The 13,754-nt window shown below is 46.8% G+C and overlaps 4 non-coding genes across 4 annotated transcripts; all 4 read left to right on the top strand.

Annotated features, from left to right (window-relative positions):
* The first annotated feature begins 1,394 nt into the window (after positions 1-1,394).
* LOC147271284 (U2 spliceosomal RNA) lies at positions 1,395-1,585 on the top strand. Its single transcript, XR_015116492.1, has one exon. It is a non-coding gene; the product is annotated as a U2 spliceosomal RNA (small nuclear RNA).
* A 542-nt stretch (positions 1,586-2,127) lies between these two features.
* LOC147271283 (U1 spliceosomal RNA) lies at positions 2,128-2,291 on the top strand. The gene has a single exon (XR_015116723.1). It is a non-coding gene; the product is annotated as a U1 spliceosomal RNA (small nuclear RNA).
* A 586-nt stretch (positions 2,292-2,877) lies between these two features.
* Positions 2,878-3,068, top strand: LOC147271282 (U2 spliceosomal RNA). Its single transcript, XR_015117462.1, has one exon. It is a non-coding gene; the product is annotated as a U2 spliceosomal RNA (small nuclear RNA).
* Positions 3,069-3,843: 775 nt separating this feature from the next.
* Positions 3,844-4,007, top strand: LOC147271281 (U1 spliceosomal RNA). The gene has a single exon (XR_015116567.1). It is a non-coding gene; the product is annotated as a U1 spliceosomal RNA (small nuclear RNA).
* The last annotated feature ends 9,747 nt before the right edge of the window (positions 4,008-13,754 follow it).

Genomic DNA, 13,754 nt, shown 5'->3' with positions numbered 1-13,754 from the left:
TCACTGTCGCATCATTTTGAGATCATTAGCAATTCTTCCGACATCACTATCGCATTATTTTGAGGTTCGTAGCAACTCTTTCTACTTTACTGTTGCATTATTTTGACGTTATTAGCAGCTCTCACTACATTACTGTCAGAATCATTTTGAGGTTATTAGCAGCTCTCACTAGATTACTGTCAGCATCATTTTGAGTTCATTAGCAATTCTTACTACATTACTGTTGCATTATTTTGAGGTTAGTAGCAACTCTTACTACATGACTGTCAGCATCACTTTGAGGTTGTTTGAAACACTTACTACATTACTGTAAGCATCACTGAGTTTATTAGCAACTATCACTACATTACTGTTAGCATCATTTTGAGTTTATTAGCAATTCTTACGACATCACTGTATTATCAATTTGAGGTTAGTTTCAACTTTTCCAAAATTACCGTCAGCATCATTTTGAGTTCATTAGCAATTCTTCCGACATCACTGTCGCATTATTTTGAGATTATTAGCAATTCTTCCGACATCATTGTCGCATTATTTTGAAGTTCATAGAAACTCTTACTACATGACTGTCAGCATTACTTTGAGGTTATTCGAAACTTTCACAACATTACTTTTAGCATCATTTTGAGTTCATTAGCAATTCTAATGCGGCTCGAGGCCACGCTGGTTCACCGAGCGACAAGGTGAGCCTTGAAAACGGCATCGGCCGAGCTTCCCGGGCTTTGGATACCCTGGTGAATTCCCCAAATGTGGGAGTCTCAACTGCATAATTTCTGACAGTGGGGGACTGCGTCCGCGCTCTCCCCTGTGATCGTGTGAAAAAAGGAAAGAAAGAAAGAAAGGCCGACCACGGCGGCAACAACAACAACGGTGACCGCCTGTCCCGGCCAGTTGGCGGTCTCCTCTTGTGCTGGCATGCCTGAGGAGACCGTGGAGGACGTAGCCTCGATGAGCTCCCAGTGTCTCTCACACCTTCCAGCCCTAAATGAAGAGGGCAGGGTTTCTGCCACATTTAGTTGAGGGTCATGGTATCTGACAAGCCCTGAGCTCAGGACAATACATCCACGGCTCGTCTTCGCAGTAAGTGGAATGATACCAGAGAATTCATGCGTGGGAGGAGATCAACTTGGAAAACCCCGACTCCAGGATGAGTCGCTGGCTTGTGGCTTTGAACACCGCTTTGTTTTTCTTTGAGTCGCCCCACTAGCATAGCAGGGTGAAGGCACCGATTGCCTTTGCTTTGGATAGCAGTGGGGACAACCAGTGTGCCAGATGTAGTGTTTATGGCACTGCATTTTGTGTCGCCACCCAAAATGTTGCAGTTCCTGCCCACAGCCGCGGCCGGGATTGGCTGTACCGGGGGTGCTGGCTCTCACGTCGGGTGGCTGACAGGCATCGCTTCTCGGCCTTTTGGCTAAGATAAAAAGTAGTATCTGTTCTTATCAGTTTAATATCTGGTACGTTCCCTATCCGGGAACCATATATTAAATTGCTTTTTGGAACAGGGAGGTGGATCGGGAGCTTGTTCCGTCCTTTCCACGCATCAACCTGGTATTGCAGTGTTTCCAGGAGTGGTGCAATGCCCCGCATTTCTCGTCGGAAATAAAACAAGCCTCCGCCAGGCACTCGCTCACCTGCTCCACCCAAAGCCGGACCAGGGTTCTCCTCCTGCACTGCAGCTTTTCCTCAGCTTGCGGCCGCAATGGCCTTCCAGGAACAGTGCGGGCCCCTCCCCTTTTGTCAGGAGCAAATCCCGTGCTCTTCAGGCCAACTCTCGAGTGCTGCACATGAGGCCGGGGCTGGATTTCCGCCCGCGCTGCCGCTGGGCGTCAAGTTGTGGCTCCGTTTGCACTCCAGATAAGGATGGAGGTCCGCTGACGGCACTGCTCTCGGAGCCTTTCCCAAAAGGCTTTGGAATGCACTCTGAAAGACCTGAACCTTCAATGTGCCTGAGCTTCCCGGGCTTGGGATATCCGACATCCGGCATCGTTGTGAGAAACAAAGGGGGCTGCGCACGCGGCAGATTGGCACAAGGTAGGAAAGATCAGGCGCTGTGTCGGCCTCCCTGCCTGTCAGTCAGAAGGCTGTGTCCCTGGAGCTCATGTCTGTTCCTAAGCTCAGCGAGTCATACTTACCTGGCAGGGGAGATACCATGATCAGCAAGGTGGTTCTCCCCGGGTGAGGCTCAGCCATTGCACTGGGGCTGTGCTGACCCTGGTGAATTCCCCAAATGTGGGAATCTCGACTGCATAATTTCTGACAGTGGGGGACTGCGTCCGCGCTCTCCCCTGTGATCGTGTGAAAAAAGGAAAGAAAGAAAGAAAGGCCGACCACGGCGGCAACAACAACAACGGTGACCGCCTGTCCCGGCCAGTTGGCGGTCTCCTCTTGTGCTGGCCAGCCTGAGGAGACCGCGGAGGACGTAGCCTCGATGAGCTCCCAGTATCTCTCACACCTTCCAGCCCTGAATGAAGAGGGCAGGGTTTCTGCCACATTTAGTTGAGGGTCATGGTATCTGACAAGCCCTGAGCTCAGGACAATACATCCACGGCTCGTCTTCGCAGTAAGTGGAATGATACCAGAGAATTCATGCGTGGGAGGAGATCAACTTGGAAAACCCCGACTCCAGGATGAGTCGCTGGCTTGTGGCTTTGAACACCGCTTTGTTTTTCTTTGAGTCGCCCCACTAGCATAGCAGGGTGAAGGCACCGATTGCCTTTGCTTTGGATAGCAGTGGGGACAACCAGTGTGCCAGATGTAGTATTTATGGCACTGCATTTTGTGTCGCCACCCAAAATGTTGCAGTTCCTGCCCACAGCCGCGGCCGGGATTGGCTGTACCGGGGGTGCTGGCTCTCACGTCGGGTGGCTGACAGGCATCGCTTCTCGGCCTTTTGGCTGAGATCAAGTGTAGTATCTGTTCTTATCAGTATAATATCTGGTACGTTCCCTATCCGGGAACCATATATTAAAATGCTTTTTGGAACAGGGAGATGGCTCGGGAGCTTGCTCCGTCCTTTCCACGCATCAACCTGGTATTGCAGTGTTTCCAGGAGTGGTGCAATGCCCCGCATTTCTCGTCGGAAATAAAACAAGCCTCCGCCAGGCACTCGCTCACCTGCTCCACCCAAAGCCGGACCAGGGTTCTCCTCCTGCATTGCAGCTTTTCCTCAGCCTGCGGCCGCAATGGCCTTCCAGGAACAGTGCGGGCTCCTCCCCTTTTGTCAGGAGCAAATCCCGTGCTCTTCAGGCCAACTCTCGAGTGCTGCACATGAGGCCGGGGCTGGATTTCCGCCCGCGCTGCCGCTGGGCGTCAAGTTGTGGCTCCGTTTGCACTCCAGATAAGGATGGAGGTCCGCTGACGGCACTGCTCTCGGAGCCTTTCCCAAAAGGCTTTGGAATGCACTCTGAAAGACCTGAACCTTCAATGTGCCTGTTTTGCCCAGAGATGGGTTGTGAACTTGATGTTGAAATGTGAAACCCCAGCTTGCTGCCTTCAGTCTTTCGGAATTGGGCCGCTTGCGTTGACAGCTCTCATGGTCGCGACGCTCCATCCAAGGGTGAAAGCGGACGGAGATTGTTTTTTTTACTGCGGGGCACGATGCGTGCGGTTAGAGGCCACGCTGGTGCCCCCAGCGAGAAGGTGAGCCTTGAAAACGGCATCGGTCGAGCTTCCCGGGCTTGGGATATCCGACATCCGACATCGTTGTGAGAAACAAAGGGGGCTGCGCACGCGGCAGATTGGCACAAGGTAGGAAAGATCAGGCGCTGTGTCGGCCTCCCTGCCTGTCAGTCAGAAGGCTGTGTCCCTGGAGCTCATGTCTGTTCCTAAGCTCAGCGAGTCATACTTACCTGGCAGGGGAGATACCATGATCAGCAAGGTGGTTCTCCCCGGGTGAGGCTCAGCCATTGCACTGGGGCTGTGCTGACCCTGGTGAATTCCCCAAATGTGGGAATCTCAACTGCATAATTTCTGACAGTGGGGGACTGCGTCCGCGCTCTCCCCTGTGATCGTGTGAAAAAAGGAAAGAAAGAAAGAAAGGCCGACCACGGCGGCAACAACAACAACGGTGACCGCCTGTCCCGGCCAGTTGGCGGTCTCCTCTTGTGCTGGCATGCCTGAGGAGACCGTGGAGGACGTAGCCTCGATGAGCTCCCAGTGTCTCTCACACCTTCCAGCCCTAAATGAAGAGGGCAGGGTTTCTGCCACATTTAGTTGAGGGTCATGGTAGCTGACAAGCCCTGGGCTCAGGACAATACATCCACGGCTCGTCTTCGCAGTAAGTGGAAGGATACCAGAGAGAATTCATGCGTGGGAGGAGATCAACTTGGAAAACCCCGACTCTCAATTCTGACGACATCACTGTCGCATCATTTTGAGATCATTAGCAATTCTTCTTACATCACTGTCGCATTATTTTTAGTTTCATAGCAACTCTTACTACATTACTGTGTCATTATTTTAAGGTTTTTAGCAACTCTTCATAAATTACTGTCAGCATCACTTTGAGTTTATTAGCAACTATCACTACATTACTGTCAGCATCATTTTGAGTTCATTAGCAATTCTTACTACATCACTGTCGCATCATTTTGAGATCATTAGCAATTCTTCTTACATCACTGTTGCATTATTTTTAGTTTCATAGCAACTCTTACTACATTACTGTGTCATTATTTTAAGGTTTTTAGCAACTCTTCATAAATTACTGTCAGCATCACTTTGAGTTTATTAGCAACTATCACTACATTACTGTCAGCATCATTCTTGAATTCATTAGCAATTCTTCCGGCATCACTGTAGCATAATTTTGAGATCATTAGCAAGTCTTACTACATCACTGTCACATCATGTTGATATCATTAGCAATTCTTACGACATCACCGTAGTATTATTTTGAGGTTCGTAGCAACTCTTACTACATGACTGTCAGCATCACTTTGAGTTCATTAACAATTCTTCCGACATCACTGTAGCATTATTTTGAGGTTATTAGCAACTCTGACTACATTACTCTCCACATCATTTTTAGGTTACTCGCAACTCTAACCAGGTGACTGTCAGCAACACTTTGAGGTTATTCGAAACTTTCACTACATCACTGTCGCATCATTTTGAGATCATTAGCAATTCTTCTGACATCACTGTCGCATTATTTTGAGGTTCGTAGCAACTCTTACTGCATGACTGTCAGCATCACTTTGAGGTTATTCGAAACTTTCACTACATTACAGTTAGCATCATTTTGAGTTCCTTAGCAGTTCTTCCGACATCACTGTCGCATTATTTTGAGGTTCGTAGCAACTCTTACTACATGACTGTCAGCATCACTTTGAGGTAGTTCGAAACACTTACGACATTACTGTAAGCATCACTGAGTTTATTAGCAACTATCGCTACATTACTGTTGGCATTATTTTGAGTTCATTAGCAATTCTTACTACATGACCGTCACATCATTTTGATATCATTAGCAATTCTTACAACATCACTGTAGCATCATTTTGAGATCATTAGCAATTCTTCCGACATCGCTGTCGCATTATTTTGAGTTTTGTAGCAACTCTTACTATATGACTGTCAGCATCACTTTGAGGCCATTCGAAACTTTCATTCCATTACAGTTAGCATCATTTTGAGTTCATTAGCAATTCTTGCTACATCACTGTCGCATCATTTTGAGACCATTAGCAATTCTTCCAACATCACTGTCGCATTATTTTGAGGTTCGAAGCAACTCTGACTACATGACTGTCAGCATCATTTTGAGTTTATTAGCAATTCTTATGACAACAGTGTAGCATCATTTTAACGTTAGTTTCAACTCTTCCTACATTACCGTCAGCATCATTTTTAGTTTTTTAGCATCTCTTACTACATCACTGTAGCATCATTTTGAGTTCATTAGCAACTCTTCCGACGTCACTGTCGCATTATTTTGAGTTTAGTAGCAACTCTTACTACATGACTGTCAGCGTCATTTTGAGGGAGTTTGAAACTCTTACTACATTATTGTAAGTATCACTGAGTTTATTAGCAACTATCACTACGTTACTGTTAGCATCATTTTGAGTTCTTTAGAAATTCTTCTGAAATCACTGTCGCATTATTTTGAGGTTATTAGCAACTCTTAATACATTACTGTCCGCATCACTTTGAGGTTATTCGAAACTTTCACTACATTACTGTTAGCATCATTTTGAATTTATTAGCAGCTCTTACTAGATTACCGTCGCATCATTTTGAGATCATGAGCAATTCTTCCGACATCACAGTCGCATTATTTTGTGGTTTTTAGCAACTCTTACTACATGACTGTAAGCATCACTGAGTTTATTAGCAACTATCAATACATTACTGTTTGCATCGTTTTGAGTTTATTAGCAATTCTTACGACATCACTGTCGCATCATTTTAGATCATTAGCAATTCTTCTGAAATCACTGTCGCATTACTTTGAGGTTCGAAGCAACTCTTACTACATTACTGTCAGCATCACTTTGAGGTTAATCGAAACTCTAACCACATGACTGTCAGCATCACTTAGTTTATTAGCAACTATCACTACATTACTGTTAGCATCATTTTGAGTTCATTAGCAATGTGGGGCTTTGATTGGGAATTGTAAGAAAAATCCCTGAATGAACAACACAAACACAGACTGTGTCTGAAATTCCACACCTGCACCCGAAACCAGTGTGGAATCAATTGTATCCACTATCCATACTGATTCTGGAGAAATTTCTTTGTGTGTTTTGATGGACGCGAGCCAAGCAGAAATTTCCCACAATGCAATAGGGCGGCGTTTGGTCAGTGTTGAGCAGGCGTCAGTCTGACAATGATGTCATATTATTGTGTCATCACTTGACCAGACCCAAAAGTAGGCTCAGGTATCAGTTTCTTCTCAATGCTAATGTCTGCTAGCTTAGTCTGCTACTTTGATGGCTCTGCCTGCTCAAAGGTCCAGACCCCTGGATGTGGTGGTTCCTACCTGAATGTAGATTCTGTCAGCTCATGTTGTTAAATCAACTCACCAGGAACACCAGTAGATTTCAATGGACTGACAATGAGTCTCATTGAATGGGTGTCTTGTCCAATGAGAAACAATCAGTCTCAGGTTGAAGCTCATCAATGAGGTCTTGTGGATCAATGGCTTGCATGAATGAATGAGTTGGAAGACTTCTTGGAAATTAAAGAGGATTTAATACAATTAAGAAAACACTTAAGACAGAGTGATAATTCCAGCAGAGTAATTAAGGCCCATATTGAGTAGCAGGTATGAATTAGCCTGGATTTATCTGAGCTTCAAGTAGACGGCTAAGAGGCAGGTGGAAAGGTGTGTAGGATGAACGATGGTGACCTCCAACCAAATGAAGAGGACTGAGTGGAGGCTGACCAGCTCTACGGAGTCAGGCGGAGTTTGGCAGCGAGACAGGAGTCCAGGCCTGAATCGGTGAAAACCAACGTAACCGGCTTACGTTCTCAGCTGGATTCTCCCATCGATGTACGACGCCTCTCCAACGAACTGGTGGGAGGACGGCCTCCAAAGCCTCCACCTCGTCGACCGTGGCTCTCGCTGAGATTCGCTCGATGAAGAAGGGAAGCGCGTTGATTGGCTACCCTCTGGTCTCAGGCTGCTGGCTGCCTGGACTAAGCTGCTCTTCTCCAACACAAAGGTGGCTTCTCTCTCTTCAAGGCTCACAGGAGGTCAAGAGTGTAGCGACCGTGAGCCGAGATCGATGATGAATTACAAAAATAGAAAATCAAAAAATAAATTAGAGGAATAGAAAAAGGGGGGGGGGGGCGGACCAGCTGCTCTAGGAGCTCACACACAAAGGGCAGAAACAAGAAGCACTGAAGAGAGCGCCAGCAGTGGATGGTGCCACCACTGTTACAGTAAACTGGTCCGCCTCAGAGCAGTGACCTTTGACCTGTGAGGGGTTGTTGGCCAATCAGCACACTTTGCTGTCTTCAGTCCTTCTCAGATATCAACAAATGAAGCTGGTTGAACAGACAGCAATCATCATCACTCAGAGACATCACCTGGAGAGGAAGACTGCTCCGAGTTCTGACAATGACAGTGAAGAGGCAAGGAGAGCTGGACAACCACAGACAGTGAAACATTCGGAACATCATGTTGATGCACGTGTGTGTGTGTGTGTGTGTGTGTGTGTGTGTGTGTGTGTGTGTGTGTGTGTGTCAGAATCGGAATCAGAATCTTTTATTTTCGTTGTAGGGGGGGGGGTACAGTGACAATAGTTAGAGCGCTCTTCCAGAGCCACCGTGCACCACAGAATGCAGATACAAAGAAAAGATAGAAAAGATAAAAGCAAGATAAAAGACACTGTTAGAACAGAAAGATCCATCAACCCACCAACCAGAGGTGTGTCTGGTACAGATGTGGAATTATTGGCTCACACAATGTTGAGGACACTGGAAGAAGACAAACAAAAAAGGCTGGTGTGATCCAGACCTTCATCAAAAATGGTCCTGGAGAACTGTTCAATGTGTCAGCACTTCTGTCCATTGTCTTCTGCTTATCCTGTTCAGGGTCATGAGGGGGTGGAGCCTATCCCAGCAGCTTTTGGGCGACAGGCCGTGTTCACCCTGGACAGGTCACCAGTCCATCACAGGGCCAACACATCCACAGACAAACATTCCAAGCCAGACTCAGGAGGATCTCTCCACCCTACAGACTGTAAAGGAACCATCAAAGATGGCAGTTGGAGTTCTGTGGATCTGTGCTGGATTCCTCGTCCTCACGGACCAGAAGTCTGTCTGAAATACTGCACTGATTGATGATCTTTTCATGAATCTGGAAAAGCTTCTAAAATGAAAGGAAAACAATCCTATCTTCTTCATGTCTCAAGCCAAATCAAACCAAGAGTTCTTTTATCATATTTTTTTAACCGGACGTCTGCTTTGACTGGTTGGTTGTTGAAAGAGAGCAGGACAGGACAGACAGCAGAAGACAAATATAGAGAAGGAAAGACAAAAGACAGAGAGAAAGGAGGGAGAGAATGACAAAAAGATGGGAACAAGATGAGGGTGAAAGACAAGCAGAGAGAAAGACAGAGGGACAGGGGGATGGAAGACAGACACACAACCAACAACAGCAGCAGCAGCAATAATAGCAAACTAGCTGCCAATGATAACGTCTCCTGGTCGCTGAAGCAATCAACTTCATAATAGGAGGATTGAAGAGCCAGGAAATAAAATATTAGCACAATACTGATGTGAATGTTCGTGCAATACTGAGAACACTGATATGTAGACGACTAGTAGGGGCGGCACGGTGGTGCAAGAAGACAAACAAAAAAGGCTGGTGTGATCCAGACCTTCAGAAGTGGACGTAAGAGTAGCAGAGGAAATAGTCTCTGAGAATCCAGCTTGAAGCCACACCCTCCTGGTTCTTCAAAAACCCAAACAGAGACCATCAGTCTCCCTCAAATCCTGTACCTGTTCAGTGTTGCTGTTCCATTTTGCAGCAGCAGGGGTCGCTGTGATACCAGGTTCAGTTCAAGATTCCCAACTCCAGCTCATGTTGGTGACCTCAGTGGCAGGGCTTATACAAAAAGAGTCAACACGTTCATTTGTATAACAGAAAATTTCAATGATGTGGTGGCATTTTCTTTTTTTGTGCTGTCTGATTTTCTAAATATCAGGTTTAGATCCTCAAATTAACACTGGGACACCAAAAGAGAACACAGTAATTCTCCAGTGCTCTGGTGTTGTTGTGTTCTTCTCAGCTCCATCATGAAGACCTGCTGGCACTGGGCGCTGGTGGAAGTTTGCAGCTCTCACTGGAAAGTCCTGAGGCTCCTCCCACTCTGAAGCAGGCAGTTGCTCCCAGCCAGCCCTCACTTTCACGCACTAGGAGTGAAGAACAAAATCAGAATCAAGAACCATCACTCTTTCATTGGGGCTCCTTTCTCCTTGTTCTGATCCAGAAATTCAACAGCTTCTATCATTAATTTGACAGGAAATGTTGATGACACACTGGGATTTTTGTTCTCCTGCTGTCACTGTCAAGTGCAGCTTAACATGAGAGGTAGCAGGATCATTCATGTGTTCATGTTTCCAGCAGACAAGGAGGAAACCTGGGAGGACTTCAGTGACTTTGATCACTGGTTCTCACTTCATCTTCTCAGTGTAAAGTTTAAAGCGAGCTGGCCAGGAGCTGAACCTAGAATCTTCTGATCCAAAGTCAGACGCATTGTCCATTGCGCCACCAGCCCTACAGAGGGGAGGGGCTTCAACAAACTCCTCATCATTTCCACCTCCAGGAGTGAAGCCTCCCAGGACCCAAGAGGCTCCAACTGGCAGAGCTCTCACTCATTTCTCCACCACCTCGCTAACCTGAGCTGGAGCATCTGAGAACCAAACAGTGACCCCCTTCATTCCAGAGCCCCCACCACTTTAACCACAGCCGGCCGGCCTCCTCCACACTGCTACTAAAAATGAAGACTGAAGCGTCTCATCCAGAGATCTGTGACAGGCGTCTGCTGTGGAGGGTCAATCTGTCCGTCCACATTCAGATCATCGATGCAGCGACTCTGCTAGGATCAAACTACTCAGGATGAAACAGACCAATGTTGACATCAAGTAGCAACTCAGCAGCTGATCAACAGAGTCCTCAGCACCAGTAGAGCCTGGTCCTGGTCCCTGGGGGGCTCCAACCACCAGCCTCTCTGTTAACAGCCGAGCGCCACAGAGACTCACATTCACACTCACATTCATACCTACAGTCAATTTAGAGTATCAATCGACCTCGTCCCACATTACATGTCTTTGGACGGTGGGAGGAAGCCGGAGTACCAGAGAGAACCCACACATGGACGGGGAGGCAAGGCAATTTTCTTTGTAGAGCCCGTTTTCACAAACAGTTTGTCTCAAAGGGCTTCACATGGCATCATAACAACATCCTCTGCCCTTAGACCCTCACATCGACTGAGGAAAAACTCCATAGAAAACCCTTTTAACAGGGAAAAATCTGAGAAACCTCAGGGTGAGCAACAGAGGAGGGATCCCTCACCCAGGACAGACAGACGTGCAGTAGATGTTGTTACAGACAAGAAAACAGTTTACAATGCAGAATGTGGGGAAACATGGAAATGTTAATAACAGCTGAAGAAGGAAGCTTCTGGTAGGGGAGGCAGGGAGAGCCATCAAGCCAGCTTGATGGGGGACTGGATGGTAGACTGGTTCATGGAAGGGGAGCGCAGGCCAGTGTAACAGTAGGGAATAAGAGGGGGGGGGGGCGATGCAGGCGGCGGTTGGGGCTCTGGTGGATCTGTGGAAACACAGAGAGACTAAGAGACACCAAGGCCAAACTACAAAGTGCAACAAGTAATGGTAATGACAGTTCCAAAAATGTGCAGGGAGGAGAGGAGGAGAGAGGAGAGGAGAGGAGAGGAGGGAAGGGCTCCATGTAACCTGATGTGTCCCCCAGCAGTCTAAGCCTGTAGCAGCATAGCTATCAATGGTTCAGAGCTACCTGAACCAGTCCTAACTGAAGGCTCTGTCATAGAGGAAGGTCTTAAGCCTGGACTTAAACGTAGTTCGAGTGTCTGCCTCTCTGACCCATGGAGAGAGCTGGTTCCACAGTAGAGGAGCCCGGTAACTAAAGGCTCTACCTCCCAGTCTGTTTTTATTGATACTGGGAAACACTAAAAGACCTGCATTCTGGGAGCGGAGTGCTCTGGTGGGACAGTAGGGACTAAAGAGCTCTTTCAAATAGGATGGAGCTTTATCATTGAGAGCCTTATAAGTTAGCAGAACAACTTTGAAGTCGATTCTAGATCCTACAGGAAGCCAGTGGAGAGAAGCTAAAGTGGGAGAGATGTGTTCTCTCTTCTTAACTCCCGTCAAAACCCTCGCTGCAGCGTTCTAGACCAGCTGGAGACTCTTTAGAGAGTATTTAGGACATCCTGACAGGAGAGAGTTGCAGTAGTCCAGCCTAAAAGTGATAAATGCATGCACCAGTTTTTCAGCATCACTCTGGGAAAGGATCTTCCTAATCTTAGCGATACTTCGCAGATGGAAGAAGGCGGTCCTAGTCACATGCTTTATGTGGGAGCTGAAGGAAAGGTCCTGGTCAAAAATGACTCCAAGGTTCCTTGCAGTTGTACTCGGAGTTAGGGTGATGCCATCTAGAGTAGTGATCCGATTCAAGAGTGTGTCCCTGTGGTGTTTAGGTCCAAAAATGATTACCTCAGTTTTATCTGAATTGAGCATTAAGAAGTTAGAAGACATCCAGGATTTAATGTCTTTCAGGCAGTCTTGCAGATGAGTAAGCTGGCTTGTGTCGTCTGGCTCCATCGACAAGTAAAGTTGTGTGTCATCTGCATAACAGTGGAAGTTGATCGAGTGCTTCCGGATTATGTCACCTAATGGGAGCATGTAAAGAGTGAAGAGCATCGGTCCTAAAACTGAACCCTGTGGTACACCATATGTAACTCTGCTGTACTCTGAATAGTCATTATTAACATGAACAAACTGAAACCTGTCAGATAAGTAGGACTTAAACCATTTTAGGGCAGTTCCTTTAATCCCAATGTCATGATCTAGTCTCTGTAGCAGGATGCTGTGGTCGATGGTGTCAAATGCAGCACTGAGGTCCAAAAGGACAAGCACAGAGACAAGACCTCTGTCTGAAGCTATAAGAAGATCATTAGAGACTCTGACCAGTGCTGTTTCAGTGCTATGGTGTTCCCTGAATCCAGATTGGAAGGCTTCAAAGAGCTCGTTGCTGTGCAGATGTTCATGTAGCTGCTCCAGGGCAACCTTCTCAAGGATCTTGGAGATGTAGGGGAGGTTGGATATTGGCCTATAGTTGGCTAACACATCTGGGTCAAGAGAAGGTTTTTTAAGTAAACGGTTGATGACAGCCTGTGGCACATAACCTGTGACTAAGGAAAGATTAATTTGGTTCAATATAGAAGTGTTGACTAGAGGGAAGGCATCCTTAAGGAGGCTTGTTGGGATGGGATCCAGCAGACAAGTGGCTGACTTGGAGGAACCGACTGCAGAAGTTAATTCTGGCAGGTCGATGGGGGAGAAGCTGTCCAAGTATGCACCAAGTCTGGGAGGTGCTTCTATGGGGACTGTAGTTTGTCCTCCATTACTGGCAATCTTCGTTCTAATATTCACAATCTTTTCAGTAAAGAAAGAAAGGAAGTCGTTACTGCTGAGAGTTGGGGGGATGCATGGCTCAACAGCACTATGGTTCTTGGTGAGCCTGCCCACGGTGCTGAAGAGGAACCTGGGGTTGTTCTTATTCTTTTCTATCAGGGATGAGTAGTAAGCGCTTCTGGCATTACGGAGTTCTTTTTTATATATTAATAAACTCTCCTTCCAGGCTTGGTGGACTTCCTCGTGCTGGCTGGAATGTGTCTTCCTTTCCAGTTGTCTGGTCTTCTGTTTTAAGGCACGCAGCTCTGGGCTGTACCAGGGAACTATTCTTTTCTGGTTGATAAACTTCTTCTTCAGGGGAGCTACGGCATCAAGTGTCCCAAGGAGTGCTGCTGCAGTGCTGTCCACAAGATAGTCTACCTGTGAGGGGGTGAAATCAGCATCACTGCCCAATATATTATTACAAGATGTGGCAGCAAGCTCTGCTGGAATAAGCTCCTTAAATCTAGAAACAGCGGTGTCAGATAGACATCTACTGAAGCGGGACTTTTTCCCAGGTAGGATATAATTTGTTAAAGTAAATTCAAATGTAATTAAGGAGTGATCAGACAAGACGGGGT

This window comes from Aulostomus chinensis, chromosome 1 (assembly GCF_037954235.1).
Source record: "Aulostomus chinensis isolate RoL2024-O1b breed Wild chromosome 1, RoL_Achi_v1.0, whole genome shotgun sequence".
In the NCBI taxonomy this organism is placed as follows: Eukaryota; Metazoa; Chordata; class Actinopteri; order Syngnathiformes; family Aulostomidae; genus Aulostomus; species Aulostomus chinensis.
The sequence above is the reverse complement of the archived record's forward strand: the minus strand, read 5'-3'. Positions and strand labels throughout refer to the sequence as shown.